This window comes from Falco rusticolus, chromosome 1 (assembly GCF_015220075.1).
Source record: "Falco rusticolus isolate bFalRus1 chromosome 1, bFalRus1.pri, whole genome shotgun sequence".
Lineage (NCBI taxonomy): Eukaryota > Metazoa > Chordata > Aves > Falconiformes > Falconidae > Falco > Falco rusticolus.
Window position 1 is genome coordinate 22630654 of NC_051187.1, and position 21364 is coordinate 22652017.

At 49.2% G+C, this 21364-nt stretch overlaps 1 protein-coding gene across 3 annotated transcripts in view; it reads right to left on the reverse strand.

The window, feature by feature from the left end:
• The window catches only part of CAMKK1 (calcium/calmodulin dependent protein kinase kinase 1), a 107929-nt gene that overhangs the window by 72046 nt on the left and 14519 nt on the right, over positions 1-21364 (reverse strand). For 2 of the 3 annotated variants that reach the window (XM_037375072.1, XM_037375070.1), the window contains exon 1: positions 15504-15637. The exons of the other annotated variant lie outside the window; for it this stretch is intronic. The gene's annotated coding sequence lies outside the window, so the exon portion shown is untranslated. Of the gene's footprint in view, positions 1-15503; positions 15638-21364 lie in introns of those variants that run through there. 3 annotated transcript variants of the gene reach the window in all.

Sequence of the window (21364 nt, forward strand, 5' to 3'; positions counted from 1 at the left end):
TTGTACTCAAGCCCTGGCTACAAACTACTTTTGTATGACAGGTTTGGCTGCTGTGTTTTAGATATTAGGAGAAAATCCTTCACTGTGCAGGTGGCGAGGCGCTGGCCCAGGCTGCCCAGAGCAGCTGGATGGACGCCCCATCCCTGGCAGTGCCCAAGGCCAGGCTGGACAGGGCTGGGAGCAGCCTGGGCTGGTGGAAGGGGTCCCTGCCCATGGCAGTGGAGTTGGAACTGGATGGTCTTTAAGGTCCCTTCCAAGGCAAACCATTCTATATGGTATAAACCCATGTTTTATAGCAGACAGAGGCTCAGCAAGACTTGTGGGCATGAGACCCTGATAATGGACCATATTCAACTCTGCTTTAAACTTTTAAAGCTGTTTATCAGTATATGAGCATCGTAAGTGGTTTTATTTTGCAAGTTACAGTCAGGAAAGCATGAGGAGTGGTCAGTGAGAGGCACTTCGCCCAAATATCCCACATATTTTTCCAGCAATGATGTGAAGCGCCTCAACTCATCATCTCTGCAACATCCCACAAACCCAGCATATCCCAACACCCAGCTCCACACATCCACACTGTCCCTGCAGACAACTTGAGCTCAGGTTATAACAAATCCCATCTGCCCTTGTGACAAAGGATGCAAAAGTGTTGTGGGGGAAGGACTGCAGCCCCTGTGCCAGCCTGACATCAGCCCTGACACTGCAGCAATGAAGGATGGAGGAGATCAGCGTGGGCAGAACACACCGAGCCCAGTCCTGCTACATGACCACGCAGAGGACATCCCAGCACGTCCCTAGCCATACCAGATTGTCTGCCCTACCTCCAACTGACACTAGGGAAAGCAGTAAGAAGGAATTGAGCTTGTTAATATGCATACACAGACTGGACAACATCTGAATCACTCAGTTTGATGGCAGAAGAGAGCAAAAACCCAGGAGAACCCCATTTCCAAAGCTACTCTGTGCGTGTTCCCATTTGGCACTCAGCCGATGCTGACTCAGACCTCAGAGCCTACCTACCCCAACCTCCTCTTCCAATACCCATTAAAAGTGCAGGAAATACCCCAAATACATCTTGCACCATGCACAGGGAAAGCTGAACTTCATAATCCAGTGGGAAAACAGCCTTCTGACCCCCATGTATGAGTACGTACTGATAGAGCTGGAGGTTGCACAGGTGGGCATGGGCAACATCAACTCACACAGGGAGGTTCCTCGCAGGGTCAGTGCAGAATCTGTGCAGTGGAGAGAGGAGACTCCTGGGGCTGAACCTGAGCAGGGAGGAGGAGGAGAAAGAGGACGGAGGAGGAGAAAGAGGAGGAAGAAGGATCATGGTTGCTGTCACTTGCTGAGCTGAGAGGCAGCATGATTCCCAGGAGAGGGGCCAGCAGCAGCAGGGAGCACAGCTTGCTGGAGGTGGCATTTAAACAGCGGGCGAGGGAGTGCTTCAAAAAAATAACGGAGAATATGTCAGATTACCTGAAGTTTGAAAAGCTTAGAGTATCTGTAAAATACTAACAAGGAAGGCAGTAGGCCAGACTCCATTGATTCACGAGCAAACTACCTACTTCAGAATTACAGTCTTTAATATTTAGGGTCTTCATTGCAATGACTTTTCAAAAGTCTGCACCATGGCGAGGTAAACGGCAGGTTAAAGAAAAAAGGTTTTTCAGTTGTTCTAAGGCAAATTGTCTCAGATGAGCCAATCTGTAATGATACCTCAAAACTGGCATAGAAGACAGTACAGTATGAACAAACCAAAAACAAAGAAATCAAGAGGACCTGAACAGCAGATCAGTCTGCAAGGGCAAGGTCTAACCCTCCACCACGGCCAAATTCCCTCCGATCTCATGGGAGCAGAACCGAGCACTCCAATCAAACCTGGTTCTAAAGCACTGCAATTGCTGCACAGTCACTTGAAGGTGACGTGGCGAAGCGGGACATGTCTTGGCACCAGCAAGCAGCCTACAGAAAGCGTCTCTTGTGGCATGGAGAGAAAGAAAAGAGAATGTAAGAGAATATAAGAGAAAAAGAACCACACCCACAATGCACAGCAGTGAGCACATGCACAGACCTGCATGAACAGACACAGCACAGGGCATCTGCCCGCTGCTATTAGTGTAAGGACTGGGGTTGAAGTCTGATAAGCCCAGCCTGCAGCAAAGGCTCCAGAAAAGCAGGGGAGCCTGCCAACCAGGCAAACCAGCACTCACACACCAGCCTGTGCCCCTGAAGAATAGAAAAACAAGCGTAAAGTAACGGCTGATCATCTGGGATTGCTCCTTGGTGGAGCTATGTGGTCCCTCCTGCACCAGAGTGCAACCAGGAGCCTGCGGTAGGTGCTTGCACATGTGAAACTAAAGACCAGAAGCCCCAAGGATCACAAGGGCCACACATGGCATACAGCTGCGCCCACCTTCCATGGACCACGAGGAACAGCCCGCCTGCTCCCTTCCCAAGGGAAATTTTATTCAAGGATGGCAGCCTCCATTCAGCTGCCTGCTATGCAGTGACAAGAAAAAAAAAAGTGAAACAAGTGGGTTTTTTTCTTTTTTAAATGGAGTTTTCTCTATTCCAGTTTGTGCCCATTGCCTCTTGTCTGTTCAGTGGGCACCACTGAGACAAATCTGCTTCCATCTTTCCTCCAGCCTTCTCCCATCAGTCACTTACACATGTGAAGCTGACCTCCTCCAGCCTTCCTCCAGGGCCATCCCTATAGCTGCCAATGTCCAGCACACAGGCTGGAACCTCACGCTTCTGAGGGCTCCTCCTCTGCCCATCAAGACTCAAAAGCTGCAGAGGGGAGTAGCAGAGAGGAAGACACACCACCCTCCTCCTCCTCCCAGGGTGAATTTACAGAAGTCTTATAAAAAACAGGTTAAGTGGCGTTGCTTTCAGCACTCTGCACCAAACCTACACAGGGAACCCAGAGGTTTCCCAACCATGAATGCTGCCAGCTCAGCCCAGAGCCTGCGGCTGTTTTCCTACTCACATTCCCAAATTTCTGGAATATATTCTGCAGCAGGGCCCCATGAGCCTGAGCAGCATCCTGCTTCCTCAGCGGAGCCCATGATATACACTAGTAAATAAATTAAGGAGGAGGGAAGAAGCAACCTGAAGTTGTGCAGACAGGCTGCTTCAGCAGCAGTGCCTCAGCCCACAGCGGCACTTCAGCACCCAGCAGACAAGCCTGCATGCTTCCAGGCCACTTTCCCTCCTCTCCAGTTTATTTAATTCACCAGTAAACTTCTCAGTCCTGCCCACCTCCTCTTCTGGACCCTTTAGCACCTTCCGTACCAACTGCCACGGTTCACTCTGCCTTTGAGGTGCTCACGGATGCTCAGGTTTCCTATTGCTGCATGTAAGAATTCAATGACAGAAAAGCAAATCACTGCAGAACAAGGCTGGTGTAGCTCAGGAGCAGCAAAGTGGGGTCTGGGAAAGCACACATATAAATCCTCAACACAGCAAAGTAACACGGCATCAAATACCTTTGACAGCCTCAAATCTCACAGCGCAGACCAGCACTGAAGTTTGTGTTTAAAAAACAGCCACGAGAAACCGAACAAGCCACCAGGCAGAACAAGTTCACATTTAAACATGTCCATCTTAGAGGTTTATCTTCCTCCCAGATAAAGAAAAAGCTTTCAGCTGCTAAAAGCTTTCAGAAGGTATTTCAGATGATATATCAAGTTGCTTCGTTCTGTAAGCCAGCTGCAGTGAAATTGATGTTTTTAAAATGCCGGAAAGACTTTTCCAGCTGTTCCAAGATTGGCAATCTACAATAAAAATGTACAGCACAGAACACAGCGGGCTTTCTTCTTCCCAGCAGTTCAAATACGGGTAGAGATTTCTATTCAAGGTGATCACTGCAAAGAGTTTTAACGAGGGAAACGATCCAGCACCCATCTCTGAGTGCCCATGGGCTGAAGGTCTTCACAGCTCTGCCAGCCTGCGCACCCCAAGGCAAAAGGCAAAGCACAGAACTAGAGAGGGCAGGACAGAAAGCAGGGAACGCTGTAAGGAAAAGACAAACAGACTTCAGATTCTGAGGTCAAAGTATTTGCTGTATTTCCACACGGATAACTCCCATCTTTAGAAACCCCAGGACTGGAAAACACTGCCTCAGTTGACCTGCACAAAATCAAAGGCAGCGGCAGAGAGGCTCTGTGTACAGAGGGAACAGGCTCCCGGGGATAAGCAACGGCTCCCGCTGGGGTCAGACCCAGCTAAACCACCCCTGTGATTACGCCTGTCTGTGCACACGTAACCCATGCTGCCTGGAAATGGAAAGGGTAGCAGGCTTCCCAATTCCTTTGAAGCCTTAAGCTTTAGCACTTTAAGCCAAACTGCACTTTTCAAAGCTCCAAGGTCAATGACTGGAGATTATGCAGCCAGTCTCCTGGGAAAGGCCGCTGGGGAGAAAGCTGCTCTTTTGAGTCACTGCAGTGCTATTCCAAAAATTTAGGCTAGCGATAACATCAGCATTTGTCAGAGCATGAAAAAGCCTTCGCAGCACCAAAGGGCCAACAAAAGTTTCTAGGTGCAGCTTTACTTGGAAAAGCAATGTGAAAATGCCCCCCTGGGGCACCCTGGTTGCACCCCAGCCATTCCGGCTGTGGTGCACAGTGAGCCTGGGGCTGAGCAGCAGCCACCGTTGGGGTGCCTGCCTACCCTGGGACACCAAAGCAGCCCCCCTGCTCTCTGTGGCCCAGGACAACTCCTGTGCATTGTACTCAACCAGCCGGACCCTTTTGGAAGTGTTAGAAATGACGCAAACCCACCCAACAGCTGTCTCTTCTGTAGAGCAGCAAGGGGAGCAGAGAAAGGCGTCTTTCTGGCCACCAAGTCAGCAGTTACAGGAGCAGAATGGGAAGTAAATCTGCTGGCAAGATGTCCCTCGCTGAGGGAGGTGCAGTTTATGATGGCAACACAGGATTTTAGTCTTGCTTCACATGCCCCAGCGTGGCATGCTGAGCTGCAGGAGGAGCTGCCTGGGCTGAAGACATAGGGACAGAGGGAACAGAGAGGGGACACAGCTGGTATCGACAGCAGCGCTCACAGAGCCATCTCTTTGCAGAATCAGAGCTTCCTTCCCAGTCTCTGACTAGGGCTGTAGCACCTTCCTCCTGCACGCAGCGGGCAAGCCCAGAGAACAACGCCTGGCAAACCTGAGAGCAGTCAGAAGCCATCAACTTGCAGAGGATTTTTAGGCTCCTCTCCACCCTGCCCTGGGCTCCACTGCAGACGATGCCACTTCCAAGTCCAACCTGAATTTGGCAGTTCGCCGCCAAAATTTTCAAGGCAAGAGAAAGGCAAACACAGTCAAAGAGGAAAAGGGAGGGAGGAAATATCATCTGTGCAGCTTAATAGCAAAGACATGTGGAAAGATGGGATGCGGTTTACAAATCTAGGTTGAGCATTGCTCATGCAGCCTGGTATGCATCCCTGCCCAGCAGGAGAATGCAGAAGAGAAAATATGAAGCCAGTTGGCTTGGGCATGGGTAGCACTACCTGCCCCCACCAGCCCTCCCCTGTCCCGTGAGGCATCCCTCGGTATGGGTCAGGGGATTGCTGGCAGATGAATTACACTGCTCTGGCTACTCAGGTATCCTTCCCTCCTTGCCAGGGGAAAAGAAATCAAAGGAGGAAACTCTAACAATGTGAAAAAAATAAGCAAAGCAAGTGTTTAAAAGCCTTGCTGGCTCCCAGCCAGGGTGCTCAGCACCTTCCAGGACGCATGTCAGAACAATTAGCCTGTATGCAGCCCCCAAGTTTCCCAACACGCTGCTTCTCTCTGCAACGGAGACGTCGGCTCTACTCCAGCAAAACACTTAAGCACATACTTGAACTTTACGGTCTCAGGACATCAGAAGGGCCAACATTCATGTGCTGAAGTGTGAACAACACTGAAAATCAAAGCTTCAAAAATGTGGAAATACTCATATGTGAGTGTCTGGGTGAATGTGTTTCACACGTGTCTAAACATAAGAGCTGCCCAGTTACAGCGGAGCCATCCCAGGGCTCCTTTCCCAGGAGGGAAGCAGGATGACAGCATTTTCATCCACGTTTCCATCTACAGCTCTTTCTTAGGCTAGCAGGGCTCATGTCAAGGAAGCATCAGAAATAATTCCCATTGCATCCCTTCTCTTAGACGGGGTCCCACCTCTACCCAGCTTTCTTCCTTCCACCCGTGCCAGCTGCAACACACAAACAGCCACCTTGAGCTCTGCGTCCTACCGCATGGCGACGAGGAGAAAGCACCGCAGCTCCACTGCCCTGGTACCAGCCCTCCCCACCAGCCCTGGGGCACCACATGTACCACGGAGGCAGGGCTGGGTTCCATCCAGGCAAGTTTGCAGCTGCCTGCAGCACACGAGCACAGGGAGCGAGGACACAATCCAGTGTGGAGTTGCAGAGGGCTGTAGGAAGGTCTCACCGGTTGGGGAGATGGGCTACACTCAGACTGAGTCTTCCAAAAATTGCTGCTCCCACCATAGGCTGAAGATGCTCCAGCACCACACTTGGACGCAGTTCCTCTTGCTTTGTCCCTCTCCATCCCTGAACCACCGTGGCTGTCCCCTCTGTGGCCACCGGAGCCCATGAGATGCACATGGGGGTGCAGGGAGCATGGTAATCTCCCGTGCTTTCCTAATTGCTTGCTGGTATCTGGGAGGCACACACACACACTCACGTGGAAAGGGATCCCAGAAACACCCAATATCATCAACCAAACACGGAGCATTAGTACAAACCCACTCCGAGGCAGCTTCATCTGCATTCTCAGCCCACGAACTAACCTGATGTGGAAGGTTTTCTGTGCAGTAACACCACCAAATCGCTAACATTTGCCTTTTCTTATTATTATCATGTATTAGCATAATTCTTTTGCCTTTGAGGTTTACCAACAATCTCGTAAAGTAGTTACATTTTAAAACAGAGAACACAAAGAAACTTCTTCTGTAATTAAAAGAGGCAAAAAGCTGGAAAACTTCTTAAGGCAGTGATAAATTCCTCTGGACTTGAATTCTCCAAAAGGGACTGCTTGTAAAGTCCTCCCGGCTTGTGACCCAGGAGACCTAGTATAGACAATTAGAGGCACCTTATAACCTACAAGCCTGTGAATTATTCTCTAGTACCTGACAAAGGACACTTGTAAGAAAACTATTTTTGACTTCCCTTTCACCAGTTCAGTTTAACGATAAAACCCTATTCTTCAGCTTCCTGTTTTTGAAATTGTAGCCTGATACATTTCAGTGGGAAATTCTCATTTACATAGTATCTGTCACCTGCCACGACCTACCCGTGTCTGACAGATGGTGCCTATTCACCAAAGGTCGAAAGAACATTTACAGAGAGGAGTTTGGAAGAGACACTCTCGCTCACAGTCACTTAGCACAGCAATGCTTGGTAAGAGAATCCCAGATTTCTGATTCCCGACCTCTGGCTCCTTCACGCGCCTTTGTACTCTTCCTATAATTGAATACACCATTGTAAGAGTAGACCTAACATCACCATCATTCTTTATAGCAACACTACCGTCAGCATTCCTGCCACAAATCAAAACGCCTGCACTGGAGTCATGCTTACAGACCTGTTCTTGACAGCCACTGCATCCCCATTTTCAACACTTGAAGCACCAGCAGGAGTTTAACCACATCCAGTTTCACAAAACCTATGCCTAAGCCAGCAGCAACACCCCGTGTCACTCCCTGCATGGTTCTCCCACTCCAGCTGCCACCCAGCCACACAGGTCAAATAAGCAGCAGAGATCACACTGTGCCACTCTAAGCTCAACTGATTCATCAGGAACTCTGTTAGATCAGGAACAGCCCACATTATATTTATTGCAGGATGACTATGAGATTAGAAAGAAAAAAACACTCCACAGTTTATTTGCTATATAAAGCTTAGAGTGGATTACAAGGCAATTTTTCATTCTCTCCCAGGTTCCCAGACATGCTATTCACTTGCTTAAACATATGCACGTTTCTAAACAGTCTGGTTTAAGTCGACTTCTCCAATATTTTGGTAATGGAAAAATATAATTACATATAAATAAAAGTTGACAACAGCAGGGGTTTATTTGCACAGCAATCTTGAGATCGTTTCAGGGGCCAGCTTCCATCTAGGATGCTTTTACATACTGCTGGTGGCACAGGAATTTGGAATAGGCTTCAGACTCGCAGCTACCCACAGCATGGACTCACTGAAGTAACCTGAGAACAAGGCTTGAGAAGTCTGGTTTGAAGCATGAGATCACTCTGCCTGACCAGAAAACAAACAGCAAAATTAATTGAAGTTTCACAGCGCTGTAGAATTCAGACTCAGCTTTTGGGATGCACCTTACTTGTCGTATAGAACTGTTTCCTCTTCTGTCCGATACACCATCCCATCACGTTCTTTCCGAAGGCCTTGATTTGACTTCCCTCCCACAATCATTCTTTTTTAAGAAATTTTTTAAAAAATTATCAAAGGGGGAGGTGGAAATTTTAAGCTCCTCTCTACCCATGCCATTCTGGAAGCACCCAAAAAGAGAAGCACTTATTCTAGAAGTGACTAAGACGTGAGTCATCTGATGAGTAAGCACATTGGCTCTAGAAGTCTCATTCAATCCATCACCATACCCAAACCATCTCACTACCTAAATCACTTGACCATTTTATATGTCAATGCAGCAGCACTCCAAGGTCAGGAAGGGGCTCCCATTTCCTATGCCAGTGTAATTGCCGCTCATCTTGTCACGCTAAGATGACAGAACACCACTGGGAAACCCTGTGCTGAAACAGCAGAGGAAAACCGTGTCGTGAGTTTGCATTTAAAGTGTTTTGAAAACCAACTTTGGAAACGCCTCCAACCTCGGCTAACACGTGGGTTAAGTGTGTGCACGTCGCTGGCACCAACCGCTCTGCACACCGCAAATGCAAGCACAAGCCCTGCTCCCAGCAGCAGGGATGGGCAGGGGCTCTGCGCTGGCAGGTGCCAGAACTGCAGCCAAATTCTTGCAACATCCTTCTATTACTCTCACAAAAGCTCCTATACGACGCTGAAAAAGCATTAAGTTAAACCACTTATGGTTCTTAAATATCTCTCCATTCTGGATACAAGCACCTCGCAAAACAGACACACTCACCTTCACAACCATCCTGTGGGATACATTCACCGGCAGGGAAATAGAGCACTGAGGAGCAGGTGTAATTCCCATAAATCCTTCTTACAGACCCCAACAGATACCTTGATGCCTTTGAACTGCTAGCTTAAGATCCAACAGCAGGTCTACAGCAGATGTCCCTCTGCCCTCTTCCTAAAATCCAGGTGAGGACACCAGTCAGCAGGTGCGGTGTCTCCTCCGAAGGCTCCTGGCACCCCGTGCTCCATCGGGGCAGCCACCAGCAAAGCAGCAGTAATGCACCCAACAAACAGCCTGGGCATCCCCAGAAGTCTGTTCAATCTGTTTTACAGCCCCGTGCACAGCTGTTCTGTGGGGCTGCTAATTGCTCCATGTTCCATCAGCGCAGCACAATGAATACACTCATAAGTGGAATAACTGCAGAATTTAAATTGGTCTGCACTGTACCGCTGGCATCACACTACAACCAATGTCTTGGTATTGAATTTCCACAGTTTTTAGGTTTTCTGAATATTTCAACAGACTCGCAGGAGAACACAGCCAGGGTTTTTATCTAACAGGTCAGCCCTGTGAGCATCTGCCTTTATACAAACAAATATAAAAGAATAGCAATTTCTTATCAAGGAGTGAATTTGCAATTCACCTGTGCTGGCCTAAAGGTGTGAACAGTTGCCTTACACCCCTTTGTGCCAAATTCAGTGACCACAACTCATCCTCTTGCAAACTGAGGTCAGATAACGAGACTTTATCCCATAAAGATAGTCAGCCTTGGCTCCAGAGGTGCTGTGCTTGAGTGTGGCAGTGACCTTCCTCAGCTGAAACATTAGTCCATGTCTGCCTATGCCTCCCGGCCACCTTTCACACCCTGCTTCCCTCCAAGAGCTTCAGCTTCACCACCAAAATCATCTAACGTGGACAATGAGCCATTTCTGGCAGCAGAAGGGAAGAGATCCCAGGCAACTTGCTGGCCTGAGGATGGAGAGAGAGGCTTACACCCAAAGAAACAGCCCAGAAACACCTGGATGTTACAACTCAAGTCAAAATTACCACAAAGCAGAAGCTGCCGGCATTGATGAGAAGGATAAAAAAAGCGCTGAAAAACTCCACACAGGCTCATGATAACAGCTGCCTGCGGGTGCAGGTACAAGATTAGCAAAGGATAAGCCGCTTTTCAGCATCATTACAGCACATGCTGCTAAAGCTGCAGGTGGGTTGACACACACCTCCGAAGGGTTCAGGCAGAGGTCCCTGGGCCTGACAGCTCAGCTGTGACCACAGCCCAGCAGCTGCCAGGGTGGCACATGCACTTGTGCACCTTCAGGGACACACAGGCACACAAATGTAAGCGAACATCTCAGATCCCACCAGCGCCTCATCATCTACTGCTCTCCACGGCAATCCTATCAGATGTACAAACCAGGTCTCCAGGAGGGAGGAAAACCCAACGGCCTTCAAGCAGAGTGCACAGCAGCTCCACTGTGAATCCGCTTCACGCTGATGCAAATACATCCCCTCTCCCACACTAAAGGCACCCTTCAATATAAAGGGTAATTACCAGCTCTCCTGCTACAGCTACAACGTCATGAAAGGTCTGCTCCCTGTTGGGATAATCGCTCCATGTGCCTGTCTCTGTCCAAGACAGCAAGACTTCACCGGCCACCTCCAGCTCTCCCAGCCAGCACAAGCTAGCTGCTCACAGATTACAGACCAGCACACTGCTGCAGCGCTTCCAGCTTACACCTCTGGCACCAGTGAAAAGCAAACCCAAAGACAGACAGGTCCCTTCAGCAGACAAATAGCTGTACCTTGGGGAAAGAGAGAGGGAGGCAGAAAGGAGCTTACTGTTATCCTTAATCCCTTTCTCTAGGAGCCTGCTGCAGAGGTGTAAGGACAGTCTCACCCCTGGAAATACTCGCTCAGCTGTCTGCGTCCAACCTGTGGGCAAGGCAGGTCTGCTCCCGACGTAACCAGCAACACACTAAGGCAGCTCTGTCTCCTGGCAGCTGAATTCAAAGGGGACTGCAGGGAGCAAAGAAGCACTAGGAGAACACACAGAATAAAATGCTTTATAAAGACCCACCCATGACAAATCCCTGGTTTCAGGCTAAGGGTTTCACCCTGCTCCAACTGGAAATCGCTGGCGAGATTTCACTCACCCCTCTGCTCCATGACAGCACGAATCCCAGAGAGGTTACACACTTCACGTGGATTTCTCAGCCCCCGGGAAGACTCCCTCCCACCCTGCAGTAAGGACATCAGTAAAGTCAGTAATGACAAAGCTGCCCAAGGATGGATGTGCGCGCAGCCACCACCGCGCTGCCCTGCCGCCAGCACTGTACCTGCTCCGTGGAGGACTGCTGACTGCGATCAAGGCAACTCCATCACCACTCTTCTTAAACAACCGGAGTTCTCCGAAGTCATTAACTCATATAAACATCTCATGTCTGCTTAGGGAGCTCCGTTTTTACAAGCATTCATATGTGAAAAGCAATCACTGAGCGCATTTAAGAAGAGGCGAAATCAAGAAAGAAGCTTTTGTTATAAATAGTGGAACATTTCTCTGAGTGCACGTTGTGTAGCTTGGCTCCTCCGGCTCTACACCACATTGTATTTTGTGTCACACAGCCTTTAAATCCTGTTACCTTCAACATCTGCATCTTCACTTTAAATATCTTGCTTCCCTGTACTGCTGCCTGTTTTTCAAAAAGTCAGAGCCAGCCAGAGCATTTGTGGCCTGCCCCGGGGAGACACTAATCTCACTGGCTAAAAATTTTTACTCTTTCCCCTGCTTTCCCAGCCTTCTCTCCTCTTCTTGCTGCATCTTGACCTTTAGACAGTTAAGTTTTTGAGTCAGGGTCTTTCGCTGACTCTGTTATTTTAGGGCACCATCCCCATCCCCACAGTATGAACCATAAACAACAGAAATGCAAAATTATGCTTGTACAGGGTCTGGTCCAAAGCTCGTTGGAAAGTTGTCTCTCTCTTCAATGGCATGTGGACCAGAGCCATAATACCAGCATGAGCAGACAAGAGCTATTTGCAAAGCTAACTATTTGGGGAATACAATTATGCAAAACCATGATCTTCCAGCAGAATGTCTTCGCACTTTCCAACAGACCCCCCCAAAAAAGGGTGTGCACACGTATATGTATGTTTTTATCAAGCATTTTTGGCATAGGAAGCCTTCTGATGCCATGGTGACGGGTGCTCTTACAAACCCTTAACATAATAGATACAGATAAACCTGATGCCAATTAGCAAAGCAATACTGCTGTGCTTACATGATCCACAGCTACTCTGAAAGGGACAAAAATCTAACTCTCATGAACAAGATCAAAACAAAAACCCAGATCCATTGTTAAACAGATTAATCAGACTCTGGGAAAGCTCATCAGGGATTGGGTTCAATCTCCGCTGTTGTTATTAGCATAAACCCTGTACAGCAGGAACAATAGGCTCACTTAAGTCCCACGCTCTCCGTTTACTTTGCAATGAGACTCCTATCGGGCTCACAGCATTTAACATACATGCTTTTAATTAAGGGGACAGGGACATGAGGAAGAGTCTGGCTGAAATTTATACTGCAGCAAAACAAAACTGTTAATGGCCCTTTTTATAAGGGTAGGGCTACCAGTCCCTGCTCTCCCAAGCAAAGCCAGCGTGGGAGAGAAAGGAGCCCCGGCACCAGCATCACCTCCCTGGACCCAGCAGGGACCTGCTGCTGCACACCAGGCACCAACCCACGTACAAGAGCCAGTCCTTCCCTAGGGAGATGACAGCCATGGCAGGGAGAGGAGAGCTAGGGGTGACCGTATGCAAGGTGGATAGAACTGTGCTGTGCTGGCAAGCAAGCCCAGAGCCGACGGGGCATCGGCCACCGTGCTGTGCCTGGCCCATGGGCAACAAGGCACTGATAGAGGGATGGCAGGAAGGCTCCTGCTCGCCTGCGCGGCAAAGGGACGGCCGAGAACACGACAAAGCACAGCCCCAAAGCAGTTCCCTGCAGCTGCGGGGACCGGACGGGGCCCCTCATGGGCTGCCGGCTCCTGGGAGAGGCTGCAGGGATGTGTTTGTGGGAAGTGGGTTAACAGCATCCAAAGAGAAAAAAAGTCTCCACAGGAGCGCTGACAGGTAAATGGAGCGTGGGAATGACAGCCTGCCGAGAAACAACATCCTGCGCCCCTCGTCGGGCATCAATCATGCGCTCCCAAAAAATCCCTGAATTAGAATTAAATATGACTTTGCCGCCTCTGCACCAAAAATTATTCATTCCATAAAAAGCATTTTCCTACATCTCTCTTATGACTCCTCCATTGCTCTCCAGGCCCCCTCACTCCTCTCCCACAGAGGAGTCATTTGATCAAGGCACTTTTCTGATTGCAGCATTCTGCAAACTTTTTTTGCAGAAGGGTTAAATGAGCACATCCCTGCAGGGACCAGCCAAGGTTGGAGGGAATGACCTTCCTCTAGTGACACTAGTGACAGCAAGGCAAAGCGGAGCCCCCCCACTGCAATTGAGCATTGCATCTACTTTGTTGAAGGCAGAGGGAGTCCCACCATGCCTTCCACTGTGATTTTAAATTTTTCCTCCAGATGTGCAGATTAGAACTAAATAATGATCTCTACACATACTTTGTTTGCTTAGGTCTTGCTGAAGCTAAGCAAATGCTTGAGTATGCGTATTGCTTAGGGAAGAACTGCTGGATGGGATCGCTGCTTTGCTCACCCAGTGCTCCAGGTGGGCTTCATGGGAATTAGATTTTCCAGTCACAGCTCAGGAACCTGGGCAGAAAGAGAGATGCTGCTGCATGGTCTTCCCTATAGCAACATCTAACGATGGGTCCAGGGAGGATGAGAAGCTAGCATGCCCTGCATGCTCATGGATTCAGAACCAGTTGCACATCTGAGACAGGTAAGAGTCATCTTCTTTTTTTCAAGCAGTTACTGTGCACTTTTCCATTCCAGTCCAGAGGAGGAATCACTGTTGTAGAAGCAGGGAGTCCAAGGTCCTGCTGGCAACCCAAAGCTTGCAAGCCAAGTTTTACTCCTGACTGTCATCACTTCATCACACAGAGCCAGACACATTGACCTCACCTCGCTGCTCTTCCACAAAACGGGGCCAGCAGCTCCTCACCCCAGTGCTGGGAGGCCTGAGCCATCACTGAGCATCTCACTGTCCCATCCACCTGCAGACCTCTCACTTCCACCGGTGCTCACACCAACTGCCACGCTGTCACCTTCCACCGCTCTAACTCCCAATTTCATAACTCAGTTGCGGCACTTCCATCTCCGGCAACATTTAACTGGGACAAATGCCAACATATACATTGCTTGGTGAAGAGCATACAGAGCCGTAAAACCAACCAAAGGTTTCAAGTGGTAACTAATCAGCTACAACAATGAATAATACATGCACTTTCAATTGTTTGATCATTTCCTGGATGTCTCCCATAAATACCTAACCAGTAAAGCATGCCTTGGACAGTGACACTTGTATCTTTTTCCTGTCTGAGCTAATTCTGTGCTACTTACTTAAAATAGAAAATTCAGTAGGAGAAAGACAGGTTGAAAGGTAACAGGATTTTGGGAGCATTTTGAGCACTCAAACTTGCTCTGAACAACGAATACTTAATCCAAGTGTTTCATCTTATCTCAAACTTACATTATTCTATAACAAATGTTATACACCCGTTTGAACCCCTTCAGCCAGGCAGGCTGCTGGGCAGCAGCCTTCATCAGCAAGCATCACACGTGATGCTCGCTGACCAAGCTGCACCCCTGCCAGGGCAGAGCTTGGGCATGCAGCCTCATGGAAACCAGCACCAAGATAAAAGCCTGGCCTGAAAAATACAGCCCAAGCAGCCTTCACTGAAATACAAGAGCTTTGCTTTTAACTGAGATGGAATTTCTAGTTCAGGCTTTTGAAACCAAGTGTTGTGTTTAAAAAAAAATAAAAATATAAAGAAACCAGTGCAAATCTCCTCCCAGAAAGGAAAGTGGAGTTGTCAAAACAGCTGGAATGCCTTGGGCATTTGCTAAAGAAGGGGCTGGAAAGCGTCAGTATCATTTGGCTTTTAGCAAGGCTTGAATGAGCTTTACCCTTCAGATGGGGACTGGCCAGTCCGACAGGGGTTAATTTACACCACTGAGCCCTGGTGTCACGAAAGACACCCCAGTGTGGGCAAAGGGTGCCAAAAGCTGCTCACTGCTGCCGTCTCCTCAGAGAAGCCTGTCAGGTGACGCTGGTCTCTGCACCGCGGCAAGTCTCTACCACAGCACAGCGATGCTCAGCCGTCATCACCCATCCCATCAGGGCTGAACAGGTTTTTAAGCTACACATTTAGAAGGAAGGTGCAAAAAACCCCCCACCTACCTTAATATTCCAGCTGGTGCCTAATCCTTTAAACTCTCCTGGAGAGGTGCTTTTCATTTCCAAAGAAAAGTGAGTTAATGTTCTTGCCAGTGCTGTTAATCAGAGCAGCAAAGCCTCTTTTCGTCGCACAGGGCCCAGGTGACTGTTTCCAAGGGATTAGCTGTTACCACATTTAGTTCAGTAAAGGGTTTATCTCAGTCATGTTCACAAAGGCCGACTACGAAGACATTTGCCTGTCGAATTCCCACGGGCTGACACCCTGAGCAGCCGCAGGGCGCAGAGCGCGCCCGGGGAAGCATGAAATGGTAATTGCCGGGAGTAGGGACCTCTTACCACTCACCAGCACAAGAAGCCAGGCCAAGCGGCAGCTCTTTTTGCAAGATACAGCCACTGCTGGCTGCCAGCAGGCTGGGCTGTCCAGAGGAGAGAAGGGTAAGGGAGCTGGGGGCAGGCGAGTGAAGATTTTCAAAGCCCCCGACCAGGTCAGGCACCACATCTTTCAGCAATCTGTTTGCTAATGGTCACAGCAGCTGCCATCAGGGATGTCTGGTTGCCAAAGCCATGACCCACGTATTCCAGAGAGCCTCTGAAAACTGCACGGGGTGAAACTATTGGACTTTTGCCACCAACTTTAATCCAGAGCTCAGTCAGACTCTGCTGAACACGGCAAGCCAGGAGCAGTGCTGAAGGGAGCACTGGTGTCTGCAGCCATCCTGAAGGTTTCATAGAAGACAACCAAGTTAGGCACCCAGGCTCTTCTCAGACCAGTGCGAGCTTCCAGCTGATGAAAAGGAATCATGTTTAAAAAAAAAAATAATAAAAAAATCTAGATTTTGTGCACTGCTGTTTCCTCCGGCACTAGCCAAGCATTTTGATTCTTAACTCACCGCCTGCTCCATCCTCTTTAGCAACCACTCAGGTTTGCATTAGTGCCAAGGACAAACACTGAAGCTTTGGGACTGCTTCCTGAACTCCTCAGCAGACCAGAGGGAAATTCATATTTTCCCTCTTGCTCACCAAGAAAGCAGGCTGGGGTGGGGCTGGAAAGATTTATAAAGCCCCAGGTGCCCAAGAATAAGAAATTCCACTCTGATGCTTCTACCCCTGCTCCCCCCAGCCTTGAAGGGGACTTTGCTGGCATCTCGCACCAGCTGGCCGAGCGCTCACTGACTGCATCAGGCCAGCGTGCCCACGGGCTGCCTGCGGCCCCAGAAAGAGCTTCTGTGCACCAGTGTCAAGTGGCTGAACGAAGAGTCATCAGAAAAGAGGGCTGATGCCCGAAGCACCAGTAAGCAGGACATCACTGGGCATTTAGAAGAATGACAAAGGCGGTTCTCACAAACGGAGGGGGGAAATAAAGGAGAAATGAGACTGAAGATTGCAAACCATTTCCTAGTGTTTGGCATGCTCTAAAATTAGTGCTATAATGGATGTCATCAGCCAGCATTTATTTTCCATTCTGAAGACAAGAATTCAAATAAGCAAGCTGCAGCAAGAGAAGCACTTGCTTAGCTGAGCAGCCAACCCCTAACCCAGGCAGCAATGCAAATGCAAACCTGCCGGCTCCATTCCTGCTGCCTCTTGCTTGGGAGCTTTGCAAATGACAGCTCAAGCTGGAGACCCATTTTGTTTGACCACATCACAGCCCCCACCCCCCAGAGGCAACAGAGCCTCGGGAGCAGGGCGGGGGGGGTGGGGGTGGGCAGGCAGAGTTGCTCCAGAGATTTGCTACACTCATACAACCGTACAAGATGACTGAGGAAGTCCCAAAATTACTCTGCCTGGACAGGACCTGATGCAGCAGGTTCCCCACCACAGTTTGGGAAAGCCCTGCTATCAATCATCCTGATGGATTTCACTGCTGCTGTCCCCAAGGCACGAGCCCTGTTCAGCCGGCTCATGCCTGGGCAGGGAGATCCCAACAGCTCTGCTGTCTCGCTGTGGCTCAACAGGGACAGCTCTCACCTGGCTGGGCTCAAACCCACTCTGGCCACAAAACCAGGTCACCAGATCCCAGGAGGATGTGCTGGTACCATCAGCATCCCACCTGGTGTTGTGCTGATCCGCCTACCACCAGCACCTGGCTCCCAAAGCTCTGGCACAAAGGCTTCGTGGGTTTTTAATTGAAAACACAAGCAGCAAATCACTATAGGTTTACCTTGCAGCTCTCATAGCTCCCCTCTCTTTCCAACATGCACGCACCAGGTAAAGGTACCCAACACCGCACGAGGCTGCAGAGCATCAGGGCCATGCAGCAATGCCTGGGAAGCTCTGGAAAGGCCACCAAGCTCGGCCAGGAGCAGCGATGTGAGCACCGATGTGACGCACCCATTGCTCTTTCAAAGTTTCAGAACAAATCCCTGACGGCAGAGGAGAACTGGCAGCATCACTCAGCTACGAGGTGTCAGAGATATTTCAGGCAGCCAGATATTCCCATGAAGAAACCCAGAAAAAGTCATCTCCTCACTCCCCCAGCTGCCTCTCTTTGCATTATTGCTAACATGGATGTGACTCACTAGAGTTGGGTTTATATTAAACTCTTGAAACAGATTGTTTGGCTGTTATGTAAATCCAGTAAATGTTAAAACACTAGAATAAATCAGTCAAGCAGTTACCAGAGCCAGCTCTCTCTCCAGAGATATCCAAGAGAATATTTTTTTTTTTAAAAAAAGGGGAGAGGTGGCAAGAGATGAAGGGGAAATAATAATAATAAACATAAAAGAAATAAATCACAGCTGCCTTTCAGCAGAGGGAGAGCTGTGCTGGCGGCTGCAGCACCCCCATCAGCGCTGCTACCAGTGTCCTGCCCAGCTACATACTGGCAAATCACCCAGTTGCTGCTCTGTGCAAGTGAAGTTATGCAGCATCACCTGCACAAAACGCCAGCTCTGGGTCAGCAGGACTGCCTCTGCACCGTGCCACAGGACAGAGCATGGCGACCTCAGCAGATGCTGAGGTTAAGCAGTCAGCCATACCATGCTTTAAAATAAAATAAACCCCAAACCAGGCACGAAGGTGCTACCTCCCATCCTTACCACTGGGCAGGAGGTTCTGCTTTAGGAGATGCCCCTTTCCCGTGGAGCAGAGGGCATCTGCCACCCAGAGAAAAGTCTCCTGCTCACCACGACACGAGCAAGCAGGCACAGGAACAGATTTTAAAATTTGCAAACACAAGTGTTTTTATTAGAAATCTGACTCCAGGATTTTCAACAGTCTAGAGGCCAAAGGATTAGTCAGAAAAATTATCTGGCAAATAATCTGCAATAATAAGCAAAACCAGAGCATATCACCATCTGCTCACAGATCCCTCCAAAGACAAAAATAAGGAGGCTTCAAATTAATGTCTTCACTTTGTAGCTAATTGTTTGTAACCAAGCCATCAGGATCAAAATGCTCCTACACCTACATTAGCAACAAAAAAAGGAAGCAGGTAGAAATTAGGACCCCAAATGTTAGTTGCAATGTCAAGCGCGTTAGTTGAGCTGCCACTGGAACCAGCCACGTGGCTCAGCCCCAGCACCACGTTCCCCACCAGACTGAAGAGCAGCTGGAGCTTGGGGGACCCTGGATGCACAACGCCCTCAGGATGGGCACGCTGGGCAGGAGGCAGCGACCTGCCTGGCCTCCAGGCTGGCACAGCACAAGCTCCATCTCTAACAGCCCCAGAGATGAAACCATAGAGCAGCACCATCACAGCATTGAAATGAAGCGGAAGAGATCTCTGAGCTGTTTAATTAAACAGCGTCTGGGAAAGTCTCTGCTTTTATTAAACACTGCCTCAAAAGAACAGAGCTGAGTAATCCACCAATGGGGAAAAACACACTCTTTAGCTACAAGGTGTTATTATTATAGGCTTAATATCAAAATGGTTTGTTCAGCTTATAACATTAGACTGAAGCAAACGCTCCCAGCCTTGGCAAGACTCCGAGATACTATGGATCTACATTACACACCTACATAAGCACTTGAGGTTCCTATGGAAAGGAGTCTCCCATCTGGAGAGGTAAGGCACTGATTTGCACCAGGTTTCCATGGCACAGCAGAGCTGGTCAGACAGATTACAGCAGTGCATGCGTGTTGTACCAGGCACCAACAGGGATGGGAGCCGCCACTGCAGCAAGGGCAGTGACAGCAGTGGCAGGAGTCGATCCCATCGACTGGGGCCAGCAGCAGCAGGCAGGCAGCTGCAGGAACTCCAGGCACGGCCAACGTAAGCGCAGACCATCGGGGAAGCGCTCCGCAGGTGTCCTGAACACTGAGGGCACCTTGCTCAGCACCACATATTCAACACCGAACTTAGATCCTGCTTAACCTCGAGCTACTGCTTCCTCGCTTTCCCCTTCTGCAAAACAGAGGTGTTCGCGTATAAATGCTTAGATAAAAGGCTTCGGAGCAGGGGGTTAAGCAGCATTACTGCTGCTGAGCCTGCCCTTGGGAACCCATCCGGAGACAAGCAGCCACAGATTGCTCCGCGCCACAGCACCGGGCTGGGACAGCACCATTGCCACCCGCGCCCGCTCACCTCCCCGCAGGTGCAGCCAGGCTGTCTCCATCCCCCACACCCAAAATATAAGAAATAATCCCTACAACCTGAAACTGTGATGTTTGAGGCTCTTCTTGAGCCTTCAGTGAAGAAGAATCTCTCACTTCTCAAGTTGAAAAACAAACTCTTTCTCTGTCTTTTATTTGCTAATTAAATGTGCTCATTGTATTCAGATCTCATTTTTTGGTGCATAATGTTTTGCCCATCTGTTTGATTAAAAAAGAACCCAACCACACAGCTTCATTAAGCTAATTAGACACATTCAGCCATTGGTTAATATTCTGAAGTACTTTACAATTATTCTCCCCAGTTATTAAATCTCCTCTGAGGATTTTATTTTCTGTGCTACACTCTTTATTAGCCAGCACCCAAGTCCGACTGCATTTGCCCACTCCTTACCCACATGCAAACATCCCACTGACTCCCTCCGCGGTTTGTGACCCAAGACATACAGGTAAATTTGTGCCTGGATCTGACACAGTTCAGTCCACCCTGACCTCAAAACACAGCCTCTTCCTCCCTCTGTGCCACAGAGGCTCCGCACTGCCTGCCCAGGGACAGCTGGAGGATGACAACGCATTAAAAAGAACACCACGGCACCGGGGAACCATGTCCAGCTGAAGACTGGAGGATTATCTATCTTTCAGGGATTTCTCCGTCCCAGATTTACTCCCCATCTGTACTTTTAAAGGGAAAAATGGTCTCAGAAAAGCTCAGGACCACAGTTCAAGATGGGCCATCCTAGAGAATGAAAACTAACACCAACTGAACTGGTGTAGCAACGGCACGGCCATGCGGCACCATGCAAGCTGACCTCGCTGGCAGTCCTGTGAAGGCTTCTAAGGTGACTTCTTAGGGTTCAGGTTTCTGTACTAAGTTGTCATCAAAGCTACTTGCACCTTGGGCCCCCAACACGCCAGTCTCCCCAAGCTCTCTGCACCATTACAGAGAACATGCAGCAGTTCTAAGGCTCCATTTCCACATGTCCCAGCATCGCTGCCCCACCACTCCTCCAAAACATCCAAAGCTTTGACCAGCACTGCCCCCCCACCAGCAGCCCTGCCCCAAACCAGAGCAGTCCCTGCTCAGCCTCAGCCACAGGACAAGGATCCTTCAGGATGAAGTATTGCGGGCAGGCAAAGGGGACAAATGGCACTGGAAGGATGGCAGGAAAGAGCCTGGAGATGACAGAAGCAGCATTGTCACCTTTTCCTGGTATGAGCAGAACTCACAACTGGAGCGCCTCACCTCTCCCTCACCGTAATATCTTCCCTCCTCTACCCAGCCATCCATTTCCAAAAAAATTTGTAACAAATCT